The sequence below is a fragment of the Hetaerina americana genome, unplaced genomic scaffold, assembly GCF_022747635.1.
Source record: "Hetaerina americana unplaced genomic scaffold, ioHetAmer1.1.p SCAF_57, whole genome shotgun sequence".
In the NCBI taxonomy this organism is placed as follows: domain Eukaryota; kingdom Metazoa; phylum Arthropoda; class Insecta; order Odonata; family Calopterygidae; genus Hetaerina; species Hetaerina americana.
In genome coordinates, this window is record NW_027287172.1 from 588,768 (window position 1) to 605,495 (window position 16,728).

Sequence of the window (16,728 nt, forward strand, 5' to 3'; positions counted from 1 at the left end):
TTTTTGTTTCTTTCCATTAACAGTATCTATTCAAAAAGGTGATTGTCGCTTTTTGGTATTATGCTGCGATCCATAATTATTTCCTATCATCTTACTGTCAACACTTGAATAAATAACTACATTTATAAAGTGAAAGTTCACGCATTCTCACACACCTAGCTTTAGTTACTAAATTTTCTTTGGATAAATTTTTTTTATTTCAAATTTACATTACTCGTTACTTAATTCTAAGTCATAATGAAAACATATATCTAAATGTGGGTGTGGAGAAGAATGGAGAAGGTGAAATAGACCGAGAAGAAAACAAATGAGGAAGTACTTGGTATGGTGTGTAAAGAAAGGAGTTTGTTGGGAGAACTCCTTTGGAGGCAGGAAAAGTGGATGAAGGGGGTATTGACCGGCAGTGGGATGTTGAAGACTGTGATAGAGGGGAGAATGTTAAGAAAACGAGGAAAGGGAAGGAACAGGATAGGTATGTTGGACGGAATGAAGGGAGGAAGAAAGTACTCAGAGATGAAGAGGGACCTGATGTGGAGTAGGATGCTGGATTTTTTGTTTTGTTAGGAATCACAAACTATTTATTTAGTAGCTGTGTCCATCCAAAAACCTACCTTAACCGGTAGATTACCTAATAAAAAAATATCGAAATTTTTATAGTGTTACATGATAATTTATTGTACATCTAAATTCCTCGAGAAAAATATACGTGCAATATTGGTAGAAATAATTGTTTAATTTCAAAATTTTAGATCATATTGACTGATTGATTTGAATATTGAATTCGCTGTCCTTCTTGACATTCAAGAAAAAATAGGAATATCTGTTTGTATTTTCGTTTTCAGAATTTCATGTTATCATAGAAATCTTTTAGTTTTCATAGCTTAACCCTTCAAGAAATCCCTAGGGCTCTTTTCCCTATCCTTGACAGACGATATGTTTTGACTGACTGAAGACTGTTTTTTTTATTTTTAAATAAGCCAATCCAGGGGGAGACATATCATAGTTCCTACCATTTCTTATTGTCGTACGCATTTCAATCTAAAGAATGTTGAACCGAGCCCCTCAACTCTTCTCTGTCCAATAATTCTAATTCTCTTCCCAGACTGAAAGCTACTTTGTCTTCTTACGTCCCTTTCTTATATCACCCATTTGTTTTCCTTTCGGTTTCTTTTGAGTGAACTCTCCTTCTTCGCTCCCCTCTATTACATTACCAACAAACCCAACTTGTCACACTATGTTTACGCGGCCCACCTGCTTCTCTCCTTTACCGTACAGAGTTTTTTAAAATCTCCCCTGATCTTTATCATGCTCAGTCGTTTCACTTTTTATTTGTCCGTTCGATATTCACCAATCTCCTCCAGCAGCGTGGGAGCGAAAAAAGCTCCGACAACCCCATACCATTGATTCCCAGTATAGTTTCACGTTTCGTATTATGTGGGCTTTCGCAAACAGTGATGAGGTTAATGCGTCCGTGTTATGAAGTTGAGAATGTTTAATGTTAAGGCCTCAGGTTTCGAAGGCTGTAATTCCTCTTCGGTCAGTATTTCAAATGGATCGTGACTTTGATCCATTGGTGTTCTCCCTGCGCACAATGGTTTTCTTGCACAGCACTTTTAACACTTGGATGGATCGAAAAATGTCAATTTTTTCCCATTTGGATTTTTCTTTTGCCGCCAATTAAGGTCGGCATCACCCACGCAAAATATATACCAAATCTGTTCACCATACATTCAATCATGCCACACCGCCCCATAAGTTTGACATGTGGGAAAATCCATGCGAAAACAACCATAAACACGCCTAGAGAGGGCATGATATTTCAAACGACAGAGGGTATATACTTTACATCATGCCTTAAGTCTCATTTGCCTATTTTTTTAAATTAATTGGCGATAATTTTGTCTGTTTTCCAATGCTAGAGGATTTTAAACTATTTTTTTCTTATTGAATACATTCGCGCAACACCCTCGTTCACTTCGATCTATGAAATTGGCTTATGATTTAAATTTCTAATCTAGAGCCATAGAGGGATTAAAAATGTATTTTTTTGGAAGTTAAATATTCTTTTGACTGTTTCCTCCATCCACGTCAATATACTGTTCCCAAACAGACACCTGATTTTGGAAATTAAATAGATATTTCCCGAGAAATTTCGGAGCTCTTGGCCCAATATTTCTTTTGTAGATATAAGTATTAATCAATATAGAAAATTTTCTGCATGAATTATATTGAAAACAATTGCAGATTTTTTGCATTTTGCGAATCCTGTCCGAAAAATATTTTTTTTCGTCCAACCTTATTACACGTCTTACGTCTTTTCTTCCGATTTTGGGAACGAATAGGGAGCAGCGGACGGATCCGAACACTTTCCCGACTCTGTCAAAGGAAAAAGGTCGATCGCGCCAAATCTTTTTTGTTTTCAAAATCTGTGCATAATATAATTAAATCCTCATGAATCGGTGAATCCTGCCACCTTGTTCCCTTCCCCCGTGAACTGCGAGTTAGCCTAAGCCGAAATACCTTTACTCACATTATTATCCCAATCTTATTTACATGTAGTTTATTATCCCATCGGTATATATTTACCCCCTTGACTACGATCATAACGAGGTGAAAAGTATCCAATTGGCCCCTAGAGCCATACTGGTAGGAGTAACGAAAATCGGTCTTGGTAAGGTCATCTCATCAGATGGGTCAAAGGGTAAGAGAAGGATACGGGAGTCCGTACAGCATTTGTTCCTCACTGAGGCGACTGCAAAGGCGTCTGATCCCAGCGGGGTGAACTTTTTTAAGTGATGGTGTCACGTTGAAAACACTATTGAGTAAAGCAACGAGAAGCCAATTCAATTATAATCCCCACGGTAAAATGGAAGTTTGCAAAGAGAACATGAGCCCTGACAACTATGCAACTCGAACCAGTGACCCGGCAGCGGGAGAAGCATGGCATACGTGGCCGTCATCACGCGAAATCCTAGAACAACCGAACTGAAAGAAGAGGATTAGAAGACTCAGAAGATAAATGTAACGATTAGTATTGGGTCTAGGAGTATTTGGAAAATTATGACGTAATGGAAGCTAGAAAACATCAATAGAATATGGAGTAAGGAGGTATACATACTTGTACTTCAGGTTTGGATGTGATGAGACGGAGAGAGTGGAGATAACTGAATTTCAGTTAAAAAAAAGTGTACAGTGAAAGGAGGAGAGTCAGCGTGGAGTGGCCACAATGCTGAATAAAAAAACTGGGGAAAAGGGTAATGAGTATTGAACAGGTGTGTGATAGAATATTATTGGTATATGGGAAAGCAAGTTTCACAATTATAGTTGTAATGAAGGTTTAGATACCGACAAGTAGTCAAACGAGAGGGAGAAGTAGACGGGTTTATATTATCATTTAGGAGAAATATTTAGGACTCTGTCGGGAGGGAGCCACCTCAAGTAATAGGGAGAGTAAATACAATGGTAGGCGAAGGGGAATGTGGGAGGGAGTATGGTTTTGGAATTAGAAATGACCTCGCAGAGAAAGTAGTCGAGCTCTCAGTAAGAAGGGTTTGATAATAACTAACACCAGGTTGAAACATCATTACTGGCGTATGTACCCATAAAAAATGCCAGGAGAAACCCCAGTTAAATTATACCATGGTTAGACATATATATATAGGAACACTCTCATCAATTCACAAGGATGCGGATGCAGATACTGATCAAAATTTAGTTGATATGGAAAGAAATTAATTTATTCTGTTTCATTCTAAAAGACCAAGATGTGAAGAAAAGTTTTTTAAAAGAATATCGAAGTGTAAACAAGATTCTAAATAAATGAGTACCAAGAAAAAGTTATTAAATATCTAAAAGAGGATAACGGTACGAAAAAGGTTATGGAAAGGTGAGTGGAGCTTAAGATTTGGGCAGACGGATCAGAAAAGGTAACGATACGATGGTAAAGACTAAGAGGATTAGAAAACCATGGATTACGGGAGATAAGTCCAGTTTCCTGCACTTATCACTGATGACGCCGATACCACGTAACCTCGAGGCTCAGCTTAATTTCTCTTGACATCGAGAAAAATCATTTATTTTTGGTCATTTTTGCCTCCGGGAAATTTAATTTTTCCATCTGGCCAAACATTTTCACTAGTTTATTAAAAGATTAGTGAAATTATATCGTATAATAACGTGTCGCGTGGATGCCCTATGGCTTTCAATTGAAACCCACATGGTCATTTTTGAAAAATATTTTCTGTAAAAATTTTAATAATTTTGAGGCTCTCTATCTAATTTATCCAGTATATGCCCTAAGCACGAAGGCAATATCCTACTCTTCTTTTTTGTTTCTGCTATGTTAACGATAAATGCTATTTCTAAACACATATTTAACGCATCATACGTCACATTCATCATTCGAACAAATTATGGAGCCAATTTTTCATTCTGGGAATTAATTTAAATGTGAAATTAACATTTCTTTGTGCATTTTTAGTGAAATGAGTATTTGATGAGCGAATAACGCAGTGGACTTTTATTGATACCTTGTTCATGTGATGGAAAAATTACGTATTGGTCAATCTGCAGCATTATTCGAAAAAACATGTGCTGACAACGTATTAGTTTTTCAGCTTTGAAAGCACAAATATGTATACCGAAATAAACCATAATTTGCTTTATAACTACGTATTATGGAGTACCAGCCAATGTTTTATTCATATGCATAAAATATTAATAGAGTTTATTGGCAAAAATTAAATTTAGTTTACGTTTAGCTTAAATTAATAATATTCAGTCAGGCTTAATTATTTAATAACCTAGTTTTCTTGAGTTTACACATCTAATGATACAGGTAATAATTCGGAAACTTTATTGGGAAAACATTAATATAAATTTGCACTAAAATAATCATCGTACGTATTTTGAATGCTTGCATAGACAGTCAATGATGAGTTCGATGAATCGATCATAAAGATGAGAAAGTATATGTGGAGGAAATATTTAAAGAGGCATGGGAAGAACTAGAGATGGGAATGAAAGTCGGCGGGGAATTCGTAAAATCAAATTGTGTAGGTTCAGGCGTGGCGTGATGGAATTCGAAAAAAATATAGAACAGATAGTAATAATTTTCCACTAGATAAGTTTAATTAAGAGTTAAACTCTAGTGGAAATAGTGAAGTGAGTTAAACTCTCGTGAAAAATCTAGTGGAAAATTATTTCTGAAATTTGTTCTTTATTCCTAAAATCAGTTAGGTTTGCTGATGACCAAGCTTTAGTTTGTCAGTCAGCCAAGGGGCTGCAAGCATTGCTGAGTGAATTGGAAATTCAGTGCGTCAGGTATGGGATGAGAATCAATATTAATAAAACAAAGGTTATGCGATTTTCTAGAAAGAGAAAGGCTAAGCTTAACATTAAAATAGGACGGCAAAAACTAGAGCAGGTAGAACAGTTTACGTATCTCGGTAGTGTTTTGGACCAACACGGTCAAAGTAGTAGGGAAGTAAGGAGAAGAATTGCGCTAGGCAAAGAGGCTTTCACAAGGAGGAGGGAGTTGATGACGGGGACGTTGAGTAAGGATGTTAAGGAAAGACTCGTAAAAGCTTTGATATGGAGCGTACGGTGCGGAAACGTGGTCATTGAAGCAGGAGGATAGACGTAGACCGGAGGCTTTTGAAATGTGGGTTTGGAGAGGAATGGAGAAGGTGGAATGGACAGAGAAGAAAACAAATGAGGAAGTACTTGGTATGGTGGTCGAAGAGAGGGGTTTGTTGGGAGCAATCCTATGGAGGCAGGAAAAGTGGATGAAGGGGGTGTTGACCGGCAGTGGGATGTTGAAGACTGTGATAGAGGGGAGAATGTTAGGCAAACGAGGAAAGGGAAGGAACAGGATGGGGATGTTGGACGGGATGAAGGGAGGAAGAGGGTACTCAGAGATGAAAAGGGACTTGCTGTAGAGTAGAATATTGGGTTGGGTTTTGTTAGGAGAAACAACATATTTATTTAGTAGCTGTGTCCATCCAAAACCTACCCTACGTGGTATAATACCTGATAAAAAATATTTAGATGACAGTAGAAAATCGAAAATATTTTCGTAATTATTCCACATACGCCAGCTAATCAAAAACGCTATAATGTTTATTTTCTCTCGTCAAAGAAGTTTTTCAACGAGTTATTCTTGGCCGATTTGTTTTGGTAAATTATATGAGAGTACAAATTTTACTTCGAAACTATACTAAAATCTCGATCGCCGTCTTCCTACAATAAAAGGATGATTCTTTGATATTGGAATTGGACAAAACGGTAGGGTGGAAGAAATATTTGTCAAAAGTGCAATGAATAAATACATGAATTATATATTGATATATTAAACTTTAATACTTCTATGCGAAAGGCCATCAGCCTTGAGCACAGACCGCAGTCGTTAACGTGTTAATTGAAAAGGAAGCGAGGATCGCAGCAGATCCAATAAAAACAAGTTTCACTGCACAAAGTTTGATTAATATAAATTAATATAAGGGCACGATATTCGTTTCACAGAAAGTTATAAATTTAAATAATGTCAAAAACATTCATATCTCTATGAATGAGGGGACATTTTCGTCCTTCGCCTCTTTTAGCACTGCAGCCGACGTAATCCTGAATACGTTATAAAATCTATGTTCAAAAAAAGTGACGAAATATCCGATTAGTAATAATTAATGCTTGAAGGAAAACTTCCAGGAGAAAACAAACTCAAGCATACTGAGGTTACAAAATTCGTAAAGCACACTCCAATAAAATATCAACTATTTTAAATGACAAATGAAAACAGGAGTACACCGATAGAGAATTAAATAACCAAATAGATGCAAAGACAACTCGCGATTCGTTAATTTTACAAAAAGGTCCATCAAATACATCTATTCTGTTTTCTCTTCCAACTAGTCACAGGTATCACTTGTTTCTAAATATATCCCATCCTGTTCCCATTCCGTGATTTGCAACAATAAAAATAGTTCTCACATTACCTGAATATGCATATTTGAAAAATGTGAGTAGACTGCAGGCAGAGAATTGGAACATATTCATTAATCATACATAATGCGTGTTATATATAAGATTCAAAATCATGTCACATCACTGCTTGCTACGAATCTCCAAAGAAACCTAGCATACATGTATACCGGGTACATTTTATAGCAAACCCGTCCTGCTATCTCTGTACACGGTTCTCTTTCTGTATTTTCCACCTCGTCTATGCATCTATGATAAAACAAAAAATACAATTTCCCACAACCCCGAAAATAACTAATTCATTTGGGATGTATTAGAAAAAATTAAGTTAATAGAGCACTCCTAATCAATCAGAAGGCTGGGTAGAACAGGCGAGGATTGAAGTCTGATCTCCCTAAGCCCCACTATATGTGAAATTCATGTATGCAAGGTGAAGGGGGTCGGTTGATAGACATGATTTCCTGGACATAGACTCCCATGAATATTAGGGTGGATTTAGGTGACCATCCTTTTTTAACCCGGATGACAATCACGCCATTTCATTTTAGGTTAACACCATTCACACTCACACGGCCAGCAGCTAAACGTTCTACCCACTAGGCTACCACTCATCCACTTAAACCATTCGTTGTACAAGTAAATAGCTTACCAAAAGTGTACATAAATCTGCGACATTAAAAGTTTCAAATGTTAAAAACTTCGATAGCAAGTGGCAAGGGAAATAAATGCAATTTTCGCGACTTTTCCGAATGCATTTAGGTTTCACTTGTAACCCAGATAACCTGTTTGCCCCTAAAACAATATTTGAGAAATGCATCTCTGGATCAAAAATATTTTAGAGTGCATTTGTTGAATTGGAGAAGGATTTCAGGGCAAGCATACGGAGTGAATTGGAACATAATGCATGCTTTAAAAGCCATCCATGCATGAAATCTTAAGGTGAGTGTGAGAATGACTTCTGTAATATATCATGGTGTGAAGCAGTATTTTCACGGATAAATTTGTGAAAGATTGATGGAGGGGTAAGACAGATGTAATGCCACGAGTGTACGCCGACGATCCATCATTCCTGGCTGGCAAAGCTAAAAGTCTATACGGGGCCCTGGTATTCCTCAGTGAGATTAAAAGAGAAAATTTAAGTGAGAAGAAACATCTAGAGCAAAAACATTTGTACTTGATCAGGAGAAGAGCATGAATGATTGCATATTGCACGTAAAGGGATTTGTGCATATTGACTTATCGTAGGATAGATGAAGGGTTCAAAATTTTTGCCAATACCACCATGAAAGTTGTAGGTAATATTTGGCATGCATTAAAAACTGAATTTTTCCAGTCATCAAGAGTTATTTGATAACCTAACGTTTAAAGTAGGTTTTTGATGGGCGCCAAATAAAGACGCCTATATTTCTTGACCTCACCTAACAAGGCATGACAATCCAAACTAAAACTATGTTCTTCAATTTTATCCGAAAGTCCGAAAGAACAGCATGTAGGCCTTTACATCGGGCTTTGAAAAATGATATAACAATTTGACAATTACACACAAGGAAGCCCTAGACGGAGGAAAACCCAATTAGGCGGGAATCGAACCCGTGACCTCTGAGGCACGGCAGGTGAGGACGTTACCCCGCCGTCACCGGGGCCGGCAAAATTACGCATACTATCTGTATTCCGTCCAATATGCCAATCCTTTTTCACACCTCGCGTGCGTGGTAGTGGTTAAAAGCCATTAGCCATACATTATTGGTACATTAGGAAAATCGGATATGCCAGAATAATTTGAAAATGCCCAACGAATGCGGTAGGGTTAGTGAAATTTGAGGAATTTTCTATGAAAAAAATGAGATGAAGAGAGAGTATGAGAAATGAGTCAACCACAAAAGAGTGTGGATTTGATTTACTGGTATTGAACGAGTGTGAAATGATTGTCCGTAGTTGGATTGGTCATTTTGGGGAATGGATGAGAGTCGAATCACCAAACCGATATAGGTGTATGAGAGAAGAGGAGAGGGAGAAGGCGAAGGATTAGACCGAGAAAGCCACGAATGAACAGTATGATATCCAGAATATATCCTCCTCTGGATTGGACTGCAATTATGTTTCAAGGCAAGGTAAAATTAGTAGTTCCCATGACAGGGGAGAAAATATGAAGTAACGTATCAATGTGAGACGTGGCTGAAAAAAATTTAGACGGTATGGAAATATCATATTCAGTTATGAAGCAATCAATTCGCACAGCAAATTTTATCACACGAGAACTCTCGAAATCCATCACCGTATCGGAATTTCCGCGGCATATACACATAGTATATAAATATATACTAAGATTTAATCTTTAATAGTAACTTATTTTTAACAAATCGATCCATAAATATATGTCAAAATAATAATAAATATACCATAACACGTTATCATTATAGTGAATTATTATTTTCTGAATCGATCTTCAAATCGATGTCGAAATAATATCGGCCAGAAATATCGATACCGACAATCCCTCACGCGCGTTCCTGGATGCGTTATCGGTCGGATTGTAAATTTCCCTGGGTCATCTCTTCGACCCGAATTTCGCAGGGGACGGTCGACCTAGTGGGACGGGTCCGTGACCTATACCATGTTATATCGTTAGAGCGACCGACGTCTTGCAGTATCAATGTGCGTTTGCGTGTTTATTTTTCACAGTCTTGGCACTAATTGGTAGGATGGCAGGTGATATATAGCTAGACCTTAGCCATATAAAATGTAACATTGCGTGACGAGGTTTTCAATAAACAACGAAATAACATGCAAAGAATGGAATCCATCGCAGCAAACTTATACCATCAATATTCTTGTGCAAGTACTTTTTCTTTTTTGTCAATTTTTTGCTAATTTGTGGAATATTTGATGGTAAATTCATTGCATATTTTGTTGATATATCCATAAACTAAGGAAAAAAACGTTTGTGGCAACTTAAGCATAAAAAAATATTAGTTACTCTCTTCAATTTTGCTAGCTAAAGACTTAAAGAGTTCCCATAAATTTCTTTTAGAAACATTCGTATCTTATACTCATTATCAGAATACGTATCACGCTTTTGATATATCGAGTTTAAAAATATCATTGGTAATTATCATTTCAATAAGAATGTCCCTGATTAAATCACTCAAGGTATGACATACTATGTTTCCGAGAAATATGTCACGATAAAGAGTTACACTGGTTTCTTTGCGATTAAATACTCTACATGATCATTATCTTCCTGTTATCTCAGCTACTGCGAATGCTACCGGAGAAACGTTGACCTGAGGATAATAGGAATATAGTATACCTCGTTGGAATAAGATTGCTGACTCATGAACGAGAGACATCTGGCCAATTACTTTGTCTTGATTACTACAAAATACTTATTAGTAGGTGATTACTACTAACATTTAAAAAATGAGTGGAATAATTGGTATATAAATAATTTACCTGTTCAATGAAAATAACATGAGGCTATGTGTTTTAATATATTGATTGAATATGGGATCGTAGACTTTCGCGGCGTACAGATGAAAAACTCTCCACTCTCGGGATGTCACCGCATAGGTTGTTTTTGAACCTGAAGACGCTCGTTGAAACACGGGCGAAACTGTTGTCAGAAAAACAACCCACGCGGTGGCATCCCGAGAATGGAGAGTCTTTTATTAATTGAATAATCATCGTCGGCATAACAGTGAAATTTATCCAATTTTTCAGTAACCCCCAAAGAGCGCAGTTTGGTCCTTTACACTGTGGCAAAAAAAACAAGTGCAGTCTCAAACACAAGCCTTATTTGGAGGAAAAATTGTAATTTCCAGAGATAAAAGAATGCTTAATAAATACGTAATATACTAGGGTACCACTGTGGTTAGATAACTATTTCTTTCCCAACGTCAAATTATTAGCCGTCGATATTTACTAATGCATAGAAAAAATCTTTTGGTAACAGGATTTGGGTCCGACTTCCTTTTTTTTCGAAATGTATCGCAGGTGCACATATTTTTATAAGATTTAAAAAAATTGGCAAACATAATTTCTTGCAGTGGTTTTTTTAAACCAAGGAATGTGTGTCGAGTTTGTTTTTTTTGCATAGTCTACCGAAACTTGTATACATATTTCTGTTCCCATTGCGGTTTATTTTATCTGTTTGAGGCTATTTTTTATGTTAAAACCTTTTTTTAAATTTTTTTCGCATGAAAGTTGAAGGGAAGAGAGAGTTTAATAGTCTTGGTCGCAATCCAGTAAAATGAAGACATTTATCTATCTGGATATCCATATAATCCAGGTTGAATATTCGCGGCCTGGTGGATCCCATTTCCCAATTCTCTCGATAACTCGTTTTTCATTTCTTTTTTTATTTCCATCATTTTTTTTACGCAAAATCACTTTTTCACAAAAACCCAAATCAAAATTATAGTCTAAAAATTATTATGCAATAAAAAGACCGAACTACATTCCGGCGAGCCTACGCAGAGGGAAAATACCCAAATCGCAAATATAGATAATGCAATGACGGTCATAAAACTGCAGCCCATCAAAACAAAAAAAATCTTAAACGGGATGGGACGTAAATTTCTGGAGAGTTTATCGCATAATTCTCCCATTGTTAAAATAGATATGGAGAAGACACGAATTTTCAACCGTAATCAGAGTTAAGGGGGAAATTGAAAAGCACTATTTTCTCCCTAATCGGTCACAGTTTAGAATGACTAACTTCTATTTTTATGACCCCCGATATCGTTTCCATTAGTCGCGACATGAACGGGAATATTCATACGCCGCAATTATCCATCGAGAACATTGGATGTAGACGTTGGCGGCCATTTCAAACTGTCGTGGAAGTGATTCACAAGGCAGAAATACGGAGTTTATTTTTTTCCCCGTCCAAACGAGTACAATCAATCCGATGCATCAATCACCAGAGGAATTGTTGTCATGTGGATTCGTGATTATCAATGATAAGCGAGATATGGGAACGGTATTTGAAGAGTCATACCGTTAGTCCTTATCATTTTTGTTCGTAGAACGCTCCGCTCTCCACTAAAAACGATTGAGCATCTCCAATAATTAATGAAAAATTTCTATTTGTCGTCGAATATCAAATTGCAACGTGGCGGCACAGTGGATTAGTATCCGTGCTTTCGACCATGGATCCTCCGCTACGTTCTATGTGCTTCCCGGATAGTGACGCCATCCGATCCACCCCTCTCTGGTCTAAATCCTCCTTCGTTTGTAAGCCCTATTGTTTTCGTTCTATTTTCATACCCCAGCCTTTAATCTACGTATTACTTGGGTATTTTATTTCACAATCACGTACAGGCGGCCCCGGAAAACCTAAATTTGTCCCTTAAAATATTTAGCGCCGGAGAGAAGTCAACGTTAATCTCTGCGTGGTAAAGATGGGTTATGATGGTGTCAGTCACTATGTTGAAGGACAACCTTTTAAATTCAACCATCAATATTCTGAAAAATTTGGCTTCCACAAATTCATCCCAATTATCATCGTAAAACAGAAAATGAATGCATCTTATAACAGGTTACATAAAATAGAATAGAATTTTATGAACATAAGAGTATGCATTGTTATATGCTGGTATATCTTGTTTATTAATATTGAAATTTAATCTTAAATAATTTATAAAATATTTACATTTCTACAGGCTACAAGGTACCCATAAACTTTATCGGTACTGACTAATATTCGTTACATTTATGATTTTTGTCAAAACCGCCTTAAAAATGATTACTTGTGATACACAAAATATAAATACCTCTTTCTGTCAATTCATTGACTGACTTTCAGAAAAAGACATGCCCCGCATCCGGGTAAATCATTGTCCAATGATTAACGAATATGTATGAAAGGGATGAGTTACAGGACTTCCTTCTAGATCTCGGTCTAGAAGGAAGTCTTGCATTCCATTCCTTGTAGCAACGCGGAAAATTCAAGCGATGGATTAGATAAAAGAATCTATGGAACGAATCTCCTTTAACCACTCAAAAAAAACATGACATGTTAAATTTAAATCAAACGTTAAATTTAAATCAAACTAAAATTAATGCTAATGGGAATATCCCCGATGTATTTAAGTTCTGATTTGGCAAAAAATAATCAATCATTTCATAAGTTTCGTTTTAATGATATCAAACCTTAACATCCGCTATTGAAACAATGATTTTTACTTCGTATCATTTTGGATTTACACGCTTTTTCGAATCCATACACATGTGCCCGAAACGGGGTTCAAATCCAGGACCTTTATAACGATGGGCGCAGTACACACCATGCTATAATCTTCGACTCATCGTCCGATCTGGTGATCCACTCACTCCCCGCATTTTCAAAAACTTTCCACAAACGATTTTTTAAAAGGATTGCATTGTTTCTCATGCTCAATAAGTGTGTTGGGGGCATAAACTTTATTTTTATTGGGTAACTGCAAGTAATCGGTAGGTATTAGAAAAGAAAATTCTTTGTTCTTCCACACATACGAATATTATGTATGCATTGCAATGTATATGTATTCCAGTGTATGTTGTAGAACGAAGTGTTTTCTTTTCCGTTGTGAATCGCTTCCACAAAAATCCTGGCTAAAACCATTCTTTTAATCGGTATGAAACTTCGTCAAGTCAATAAAGTGACAATGTGATAAATATTATTTACGATACAAGTGCATAAAAATAATTTTTCATTGGTCAATAAACGCGACTCATATTCTGTGTTAAGCTAACAGAAATACTGGTAAATTGAAGAAAAACGTTCATTGTTATGTAAATCTTGACCTAAGTCTACATCTACATCAATACCCTGCAAGCCACCAAAAAGGTGTGTGGCAGGGGGTGCAACACCAGGAGGAAAGGGTAAGATATTAGGGGGCTAAATTCTTACCCTGCAAAGCCGTCACAAGGGCGTTTGACAGGGGAGGGGAGTTTTGCTACATTTCATATGATGCAATTTCTCAGAATACTTCCTTGAGATGATAAGAATTAGTAGAGTTTGATTAACAGGGATATATATTTCCACTTCTTGGAGATTTTGAAGCTTATAAGACGTAAATTCAATGCTGAGTATTGCTTTAATTCATTGCACAAATAATTCAATATTTGTTGTGAACAAATTATTCATTCCTGTTACCCAACGTGTCACACAATATTTGCTATTAAATTATACCCTTTTGATTGCAAATTTTGATTGTAAATGGCTGCGGACGAGTAAGAGCATCCATTCAATCTTCGTGGAGGATGTGATCATCAATTACGTGATCAGTGATGCATTGCACTTCACCCACAAAAAACGAAGAGTCATCGCCCCATGTGTGAGTGAGCTTTTTTGGATGAGTAAATAAATTAGAAAACTGAAAATTCTTTGATAAAATGAGTCTTGATACCCGTTCTCCGACATGAACTTCACGACCAGTACTTTTCGAAAATCATGCGTTATATTTACTGTTTGCGAGTCTACTTTGAAGTCCTAAAAAAAAGCTCTCCTACAAAAGTGGATTCGAGCATCCATTTCACTCCACTCAGCAGTTTCGGATGCTTCGCTTCTATTGCTATTGGCCTTCAGTGAACCAACATTAAAAACATTAAAGGAACACGAATTTTGCCTGAATAGCGGGGCTGCAACTTGAGCTCCTCTAAAGCAAAAGGACGACTAGAGGCGACCTGACGGACAAGGCTGCATCCAATTTATTAAGGCTCGGTTTGAGATACCCACAACGTTATGGATGCATCCGTGAGATCACCTAGCAACTTGGCCCCCTTTATCAAGTGCGTAGATGATTCGTTATCATGCGCAGTACTGATGATGGTTGACTGCGCACCACTATCATAGAGACCATACCGCATTTTGAATTTCATTTGCGGAAAGTCGTCGCAAGTTCAAAATTAACGGTTGATGAGATGGGCGAAACAGCTCATATCGTAACAAATTTGGAATAGCAGTGTGTTGTGATACTCAAAATTTATGATGAAATTGCTTGAAATTAAACAGATACAAGAACCTGACATATTTTTGAAAGTAAAATGTTACCCTTGAGGGTTTTTTGCCTTAACATATGACGCATGAAAGTAGAAGCGCTTACTGAAACAAAACTTTCATTTTCGATAAAAAAAGTTCCTGCAAGACTTAAAAAACGTCTCAGCATATTTCAATTCTATTTCTCATGTTCTTCCCTTTTTCCTTTATTCCTCTCTTTCTTTCACCTATTGTATCTCCTATCCTATCTATCTATCTCCAACATGACTCAACATCACTCTTCCATGCATAACAAATATTCGACCGTCTATGGCACATCCATTGTACCCTTTTTTGTATTCTCAATCGGCTTTTATATTTTACTTTCTTTTATATACCCCATCAGCAACTCATATCTGTTCTATTGACGATGACAACCACTTGAAGTGTTCTCCTTCTTCCTAATACCTCTTACCATCATTCTCCGAATTCACCTCCAAAAACCTCCTTTCTAAGTTCAGCCACTTTCTATCATTCTCCTCCCTGTAACATCAGGTTTCCATGCACAAACCAGCCAGCATAATGCTGATTTTTTTTACTTTATCTAGAACTGTCTATTAACATCTGGCATAGGGCCAAACCCCCGTTGCAAAAAACATTATCCTCATGATTCCTTTTCCGGTTTGTCTATATCGTTAAAACTGCTTGATTAAAAACAAAGGCGGATTCTCTTGCAATTTTCAACTTAATAAAGATTTATTTTCGACATTTTTGGATGTACTACATCATTTTCAAATGAAGTTTTCAATTCTTCAGTTCATTTTGGTTCAAAGGTGTGCATTTATCCAAGTAGTTGTACAGAGATTGGCAGTAACAAGTGTAAAAAATAACAGTATTATAAAGATAACAATACAAGTAACAACCCCTGTTATAGGCTATATGCCTCTTCAGGGTCTAGAGTGGCCGCTGTTGAAGTCTGTCTAGCCAGCGTTTGCAGAAAGAACTAAAAAACTGTAACTCATTTCTTCCGGGTAGCATTGGCCTGGAATTTGCCCGTGGCGGAAGGGAAGCCCGAAAAACTTTCCGCAGGCTTTCAATTTACATGGTCCAATATATTAATATAGGAGGTGGGGAAACGGGGGTGCCCCTGAGTACTGGGAGAGGTTGCGGGAGAGAGGCGAGTGGAAAACCGAAGCTATTGAGGATGGGAGGAAAACCAGGTAAGTGGAGGGTTGAAGATTGAAGGGGTGTAGAGGAAGAAGCATGGAAAAAGGAGTACGTAGAGTCCGATCTGCTGCAATGAGACGGTCTTCTCCTCTCTTATCTGAAAAATTGCAAGAGTTTTCGTATCCGTTATTATGGAACAGTTCCACCACATCACACCTAAATCTTTTAATTTTATTACTTAATTAAATGCATGATTACACGCGCTCTAATTGATTTCTTACTATTTCGAGTACTTAACTTCACATCCGCACTTAATGAGGTACTCATTATCTTCAATGACTAGTGCTTTGCATAATTAATTACTGTTCTTTATTCTGAAAATGGCAGCCAATATTTATTTATTTTACCTAAAATTCAGCCAATCAATATCACAAATGGAACAATGTGTGGAATTGCAAGCATCTCAAAAGAGATATTTGGTTTTGAATGTGTTTTGCTGCATATGATTTTTTTTTGAGGACTTGACCATTGCCCCTGGCCAACTGCCTACTCGTTACGAAATGCTAAAAAATAAAGAACACATACAAGGGTTGTGCTGATAGTAATTTCAGTAAGTCTATTAC